Here is an 8,088-nt window from a genome sequence, read left to right as displayed (position 1 = left end):
TTTCACTGATCTTCAATCTTTCCCTGTCTGCTTCCCTACCATTTACATATACTCCTATGATATTTCCTCCATAACCCTCCCCTCTTCAGAAATTTCCTATTACTTCTGAAGGCACCACTCTCCTCCCACCCATCCAGACTTACAATCTAGATGTCATCCTTGACCTTTCACTTCCCATTCCAATCAGACACCAAGTCCTATTATTCTACTTCATAAGATGTCTCCTATATGCCCTCTTCTCTTCTCTGACACTTTGACCTGGACTATTACAACAGACTGCTGATTAGTGCCCCTACCTCAAGTCTCTCCCCATTCCAGTCCATTCTCTGTTCCACTATCAAAGAATCTTCCTAAATTGCAGGTCTGACTACCGCACCCTCCCCGCTGGTCAACAAACTCCAGTGGCTCCTTCTTACTTCTAGAATCAAATATAAAATCTTCTATTTGGCTTCAAAACCCTTGACTTCTCCTACTTTTCCAGTCTTCTTACACCTCCTACACTAATTTTATAAAGGGATAATTTACTTTGAAAATATGGCAAAAAACAGAAGCACACACATTTCCCCCCAGGACCTTCAGGGCACATTCTCTCCTCCACCCATAACACTTTGGTCTCTTCACTGAGTGGGCTCAGACTTAAGACAGTTTCTACATAGCATTGGTCCCACTATGTTCATGTCCTTATGCACCATCACTTTGGGATGAGTCTTTATCTCAGCTACAGCTAGGCTAGGTCCTGAAGACCTCCGGACATTGATATTGGGCTGGCTGCAAAACTAGGCATGTAATTATTCTTAACTCCTAGACCTCAGGAGACCTATTCTCCTGATCTTTTGAAACTCACAAGGTTGTAGCCTCCAGATTCGTCTCCAATGAAAATGTGTTATCTCACAGAAAGTACTCTAGATGGAAGAAGTCAGCTAAGGGTCTGCTTAACCAGACCTTTTGAATGCATCCCTAGCCAATCAAGAAGGCTCTTCCTCACTAAAGAATCTGTTGTAAAGATGTCCACACATGCTGCAGTCTTTCCAAGGCATTTCCATTACATATCATCACAACTCTTGGGGAAATGGAGTCCCCAGCCTCTTCCACATAAGGATTTGCATTCTGTGTATACCTGTAGAAACATGGCCCATTGGTCAATAATGGTGCACATATAAAGCTAGTTCATTGTTTTCCACTGTTGCTGATATACTTCAATTTAACAAAGTTCAAGCTTTTACTATATACCAAGAATTATGTTAAGCACTGAGAATACAGATCATTCAATCAATCAACAAGCATTTACAAAGCGACTAAAATTTGCCAGGGATTGTGCTAGGCTATAGACAAAGACAAAAATGAAACAGTCCCTACCCTCAAAGAGCCTTGAAGAGAGAGCTAAATGTTCCAAGAAGCCGTGGTAAGGGGAGAGCATTCTAGGCAAGGGGAGAGTCTGCCCCCCACAGAGAACAGCAAGTAGGCCATTTTGTCTGGAAAAAACAGAGTATATGAGGGTTGTAATGTGCAGTCGGCATGGAAATATAAGTTGGAGTCAGACTGTGAAGGTCTTTAAATGTCAAAGAGAGATATTTTTGTTTATCCTAAAAGCAAAGAGGAGTCACAGAAGCTCTGTGAATAGAGATGAGATAGGCAGACCAGGAAGAGATGGAAGGGAAGTTATGAGGGAACAAGAACACAATGATAGAATGACTATGAGGGTAGAAAAGAGAGTTTAAAATGACTTGATTTTTCAAAGTCTGCAGAACAGAGAAGGTATTGGACTATCACCAATAATGATAAAATTAAGAGGAGATGATTTTTTTCTTTAATAGCATGTGACATCCCTGATTTTTTTTCAATATGGGATATACTTACAGACTTGCTGGGAATGGTCTGAGGTCTGCAGAGGCTTCCAGCTATCCATTCATCCACATGCCCAACCATCAAACCACATTCTTACATATACATGCCCTAACCACTCTTTCTCCATTATGGTCACTACCATTTTCAACTTCCCCCTTTCACTCTTCCAGTCAAAACTCGGCAAAATGAAGTGAGGAAATTCAGGATGTCGTGACATATGAAGGATATCTTCCCCACATACTGAAGTGTCCCAATATAGGACATTGTTGGACAAATAGGAGTTGAGGAAAGACAACATGCTCAGTATGAGACAAGCCAAATTTTAAATATCCAAATGGGCATGTTCTGCACTATAGGCAACAGGATATAGGAACTGTATTAGTTGATTTGGGAGATGATTTGAGGCATACAGGTAGTAATTTAAACTGCATAAGCAGACAAAGAGAGCCTTTAACAATATTAAAACATTAAAGCCAAGTACATTGAGCTGTTACAATCAATCTGGAGTTGTTCTCTACCTAAAAGAGAGAATTTGAACTTTCCTGTTGGGAACCATTTAAAGCCAAGCACATAGAGTTTTTAGCATCCTAAAGAAGATTGTACCAACTATGACAGCCTCAAGGTCCCAGTGGGAATATTAAGTACTTCTAGAGAATCCCCAAAGCTGACAGGAATTGGCTGATGGGTATTCCTTAAGGTACTGCTAAAGAATCATTTCCTATGTTCTGTTTTCTCTTCTGCATTTCTGATTTTTGAGTAATTTTCAAGTAATGAGAGGAAGAAGAAACTGAGGATGAAAGTATGAAAAAAGCCAATAAAGCATTGTTATAAAAGTTGAGGGTAGAAAGCATATCAAGGAGTGAGTTGGTTTTTAATTGGAAAAAGTCATTAGATTTAGTCAAGAGAGTAAGATTTATAGTTGAGATTATCACACTAATGAACTTTAAAAAATATGTCTTTTCTTGCTTCCATCTAGGTCTGTGCTCGGGGTCCCCATGGAATGTTACTTCTTGGATGGACAATGTTGGGCTTCTATCCAGGGCTGCATGAGTATGGATCCTGCTCATATGCACATTTCCCTTCTGTTTCTCATGCAACCCCACTAGAGGAAATATAGACCCTGTAAATCTTTCAGAAAAGAAGAAAAAAAACAGAGAGAATAAGTGTTGTTTATTTTTCCCCAATGGCTTGCATTTGGTCACTAAAATTTCAAGGCTTGTCAGAATCCTGGGAAACAAAGAACTAGACATGACCTATAGTACAGCAAAGGAAAATCTGACTAGCTATTTCTGTCTTTCATTTCTATGATGCTCGTTTATTGGCCAGAGTACACAATGAAGCAACACACAGGGAGACAGTCATGCATTGAGCATCATAGTAGGTTGGAGAGATGAAAGAGAATTTGTAGATGTAGATTGTGCTAAAGGAGTCATGCCTAGGGCTCGGTATATCTGTAATAGTCTCTAGGGTCATTATTAATGGTCAAAAAAAGATAATATCAGTAAGAGATGGGAGGGGACTTACCTAGAGAACAAAATTTAATATTTCCTGTTGAGAACCATTAATGCCAAGTACATAAAGTTGTCAGTATCCTGGAGAAGACAGTACTAACTGTCACAGCTTCTAGGTCCCAATGGGAGTTTTAAGTACTTCCAGAAGATGTCCAAGACTAGAAGGAACTGGCTGATGGGTATTCCTTAAGGTATTGGTAAAGGCTCATTGCCTATATCCTGTTTTCTCTTCTTCATTTCTATTACTTTCTAATTTTACCAAATTGGGCAGAACCCATTATGACCTGCTGAGAATTCGTAATTCTAGGTCTTGAGCCTGGGATAAAACCCCAAATTAGTTCTTCTAGAATCTAGCCTGTATCTTTGAGAAGGCCTGAAGGAATGGACTTCTCAGGGTCCACAATTCTGGGATCTCTAACTCAGGCCACTCAGGGTTAACTATGGTATGATCTACTAACTGGGATTTTCCTCTCTGCTCCACAAATTGATGCTTCCTCATTCTACTTCTGCCTCCTGTGCTGACCTGCCCTGTTGCCAAAAAAGTTGGTGGCAAGAATTGTTGATTCCCAGATCTATGTTTCTGTCCCACCTAATTCTTCTAGGGATCATTGAGACCTAGTATTCTTCCCTGACTTCCTCCATTCCCATTCAGATCCCTGGGAATAAGATGATCAGTGCCTCATCTTCCAACTATAATGCAATCGATCCACTTCCTATGCACTGCTTCCATACTCTGGCCCCATCCATGAATAGATGGCCCTCAGTGTCCTATAATAAATAGTTGTAGTTATAGATCACTTTAAGGTTGACAAAGTATTTTACATATGTTATTTCATTTGATCCTCAAAACAATCATGTGAAGTAGGTGTCCTAGAGTCATTCTCTCACAAGTTAACTTCCCTTTAAGAGAAATTCACACCAAATTTTTCTCGGATATATCTATCTTTGACTTTCTTGCTGTTATTTCGTCTCACTCTACAACCCAGCCAATGCATCCCTATGTTCTTAATATCCCTGATGGCAGGGTAGAATTGCAAGAAGAAAGGCATTTATAGACTTAAAGGTGTCAATCAATTAATCAACCAACATTTATTAAGCATCTACTACATCCCAGGCAGTAGCCTACTATATACTGGAGATACAAAGACAAAATTGAAACTCCCTGCCCTGATTATCATATGATAATGAATTGTGTTTTCCTTTTTGCATTGCTAGTTGGGATGCTGTGTCCCTGGCTGAATTTTTTCATCTCCCCACCAGGAATCTATAAACACTCTACATAACCACTTTTTGATTCCTATGTAGCTTCTTAAGATTTCCCGGAATAACCTCCTTGATTTAAATGTCCCCTATGGGAATGAGGGAACCAGGGGTGGATCTGGAGGACATGGAAAGAGGGTGGCAATACCATGGACTAGCCACCTAGGTGAGTTTAAAAACAACACAAGGAGCAAGTCTTTGCCTTCTTCACTTCAAAACAAGACTCATACTCAGAATTCTTGCATCAAAGGCAGGACGATTTCAAACAAGTCAAATCTAGGAATTCCTCCATAGTTTTAGCTACCATGTAAGAACTAGATCTTGCTGCTGGTCTCAAACCCCAAAAGAATTATTCCTGGTGTTAACTTACACTGTTATTTCTTACCGTTTGTCTTACCCATGTTCCTCAAAATTCAGTGAATTTTTATCACTTACTCATAGAGTGCATGACCGGATAATACCTCTGCTGTGGAAGTGAAGAACAGAGATGAAGTTTTACCAAAAAGATGGTTATGAGGCATAGAGGAATTTGTAGTCTTATTCAGTAAAGTACACAGACATAGCAATTATGTAAATTCAAAGTTTTGTAATATATTTTCATGCAAGTTCTCTAAGAAAGTTGGGGAAGAGGTGAAATGAGTGCTATGAGATAGATGCTATCTATCCCAGAAGATAGCATCATTAACCAGATTTTGCAGAATGAGCTAATTGGAAATCCACTCTTTGCTTCACATTGGACCTGGGGCTAACACCATCTTTTATTGCCATGGAAGTAAAAGGTAAGACCTGCTCTTCCTCAACCTTAAGTTTCTCTTCAACTCTCTTTCTATCTTCTATCTAGGGTTCAGTCCTGTAAGGAAACTCTAGTATCCAAAGGGTAAAATATCTCCTTAGAGAATATCAGAATCCCTAGAGTCCCGGCTGACAGGATTAGTATCCATAGGAATACTGGAGTTTACATGTTTTTCCTCACATTCTAAAAGACTCTTTTCATTTGGAGGGCTTCCCATCCTGAAGATTCCCACATATAGCCTATGCCGCCTTTCTCTCCCTCCAAAGTTCTCCTACTAAGTGTTTAGATTCCAGGGCTCTGAGCCAAACTTTACAAAGGGTTTCCACACTCCAGGCCATTGCCCCCAATAAATATCTTCACTACATTATCTGAGTGCCCCTTCTTTTGTGGATCTCTAAGCACTACAGATATTATATGAATTTTATCTACACTCATAAAGTTACGTCCCTTGTTCCACCCTTTCCCACAAAGTATCATTCAGAATATTTTCAGTATTGGCTATTTCTCTCTTGAATATATATTCTTTCCTTGAAACTTCTTTTCCTTCCCTCCTTCAATTTTGAATCTGGAGTCCTTCCTCTGTCTCTAATGCACCCCCAAATCTTACATTGCTCCTCCAAAAATAACCTCAGGCTCTGCTTAAGAACAAACAGATAGTTTGATCAGTAGAAAAACTGCATGAAGAAGGGATAGATGAAGTACTGGAGAGGGGAATCCTGGGGCAAAAACCTTATAAATCCCTTGATAGTTCAAAAATCTTTCTCAGGCATTTTTCTATTCTCCTCCAAATCTCTGCTGACTTCTGCAATTACTACAGTGTCTCTTAAGCCATGAGTATCATTAGTCTCTTGGGAAACTCTAACCTTAGAAACAGGACTACTGAATGAATAAATTATTGTTTGATTTTTAAAAAGATTATTAAACACCTATTATGTGCTAAGTTCTGCAGATATAAATAGGAAAAGACATTTCCTGTTCTCAAGGAGCTCACTTTCTGGGGAAGACATTACATATACAAGTATGAAAGATATGCAGATGAAAAGTTCTGAAGTTACTAAGAGTTCAACTGCAGGGCAGATGATGAGACCCTGAAGTCCCTTAGGGCAGATCAGTGTGTCTGCCCCCAAGCTTGAAGAGGACTAGCTCCATCACTGAGAAGTAGGGAGTGGGCCTAAGGTTTGGAAGAAAGGAATGATTCTAGGTTCCTTAGGTAGGAGTGGGACAGGATCAGTGTGTAGCCTGGAGGGGAAAAAGAGAAGAGGACAATGGTAGAAAGGTTGAGGAAGCTTAGAGTGGAAAGAGGGAGAGTAGCTCCTTGAGCTAGCTCAGGCTGAGGTCAGCCAGGCATCCTGGTGGGCTCTATGATGCTTGGGTTGGATATAGGAGCTGTCAATCATATTTGGATGTGGTCGAGTGGCACAGATCTCATCTGCCTCTTTCCACCATAAGATATATCCCAAACGTCTAAATTTCTGTCTGCGGGTCCATTGCCCCTCTTGCTAAGTTCTATGTTCACCTCTGTCCTCCCACTACATACACATATAACCCTATCTCTCACTAATGTCCAAGGGTTTATGGTAAAATCAAAAATGGCTTCAAGTTTTCTAGACCTGTAGTGAGTTTTCATGTTCCTCTAAAAAAATCTCACTTTTCCCATTGTTTTCATCCTTAGAGGAAAGGTTTCCCTCTTCAATCTCTAATACCTAGATGGTTCATATCAGCTCAAAATCTCTCTCAGGCATTTCTCTATTCTCCCCCAGACCCCTGCTGACCCCTGCCATTACAACAGTGTCTATTAAACCATGAGTATCATCAGTTCCTTAGGAAACCCTAACCGTAAACACAGGAGGACTGAATGAATAAATGAATGTATGATTAAAAAATATACATATATTAAGTACTTATTATGTACTTTGCTTACTATGTGGTTCTCTATCTGAGTGAGTGGGTGGGAGAGATGAAGTTCTAATGAAAGTTATAACTGACTCTGATCTCTTTTCTGGTTTTGCTTGGGGGTCTGTGTTCACTGGCCATTACTTCCTGCACCCACTGTGACCTGGCTCCATTACAAACCTAAGTAAGCACCATTGTTCATCTAACCCTTTCCCTATATACCCTAAGATCCCTTATTTTAGGGTCATAAGAATTCTTTTTGGGAAAAAGGAGGCAACATCGTGTGAGCACCATGATCTGCTCAAGCTTCTAATGGGAGACAAAGCAGACATAAAAATAGGGGGAACACCCCACTCCAGCAGGATATCTATCCAGGTAACCTTTCCCTTCACCTCCAAACCCCTGGTCTGCATCTATTATCATATCCTACTTAAATGAACTTCACCCATGTCCTTTCTCTTCTTTACATTAAAAAAAAAAAACAAAAAACTTGATCCTCCATCCCTCCCTTTCATCAGGCCAGTAGCGCCAGCTCTATAGAGAAGGGATTTGTACCCATGGTTCCATCCTCAGCACTGCCCTGAACAATAGGCAGCAGTCAAATTAGCATAGTTTCTTTTAATTGCTGTTGTCTTAGTTCTACTTTTATCATAAAGCAAATATTTGAACTCAAGATCTACTTTCTGAGGTTTGAACAAGGCTCTCTCTTGTCCATAACGTTTGCCCACACACTTCAGAACACGCTAAGTTAAGTTGTGGTAATCCTACTAACTGGCAATGTGAATA

This window comes from Vombatus ursinus, unplaced genomic scaffold, assembly GCF_900497805.2.
Source record: "Vombatus ursinus unplaced genomic scaffold, bare-nosed wombat genome assembly UNPS02009062.1, whole genome shotgun sequence".
Classification (NCBI taxonomy): Eukaryota; Metazoa; Chordata; class Mammalia; order Diprotodontia; family Vombatidae; genus Vombatus; species Vombatus ursinus.
This window is presented reverse-complemented; position numbering follows the sequence as displayed.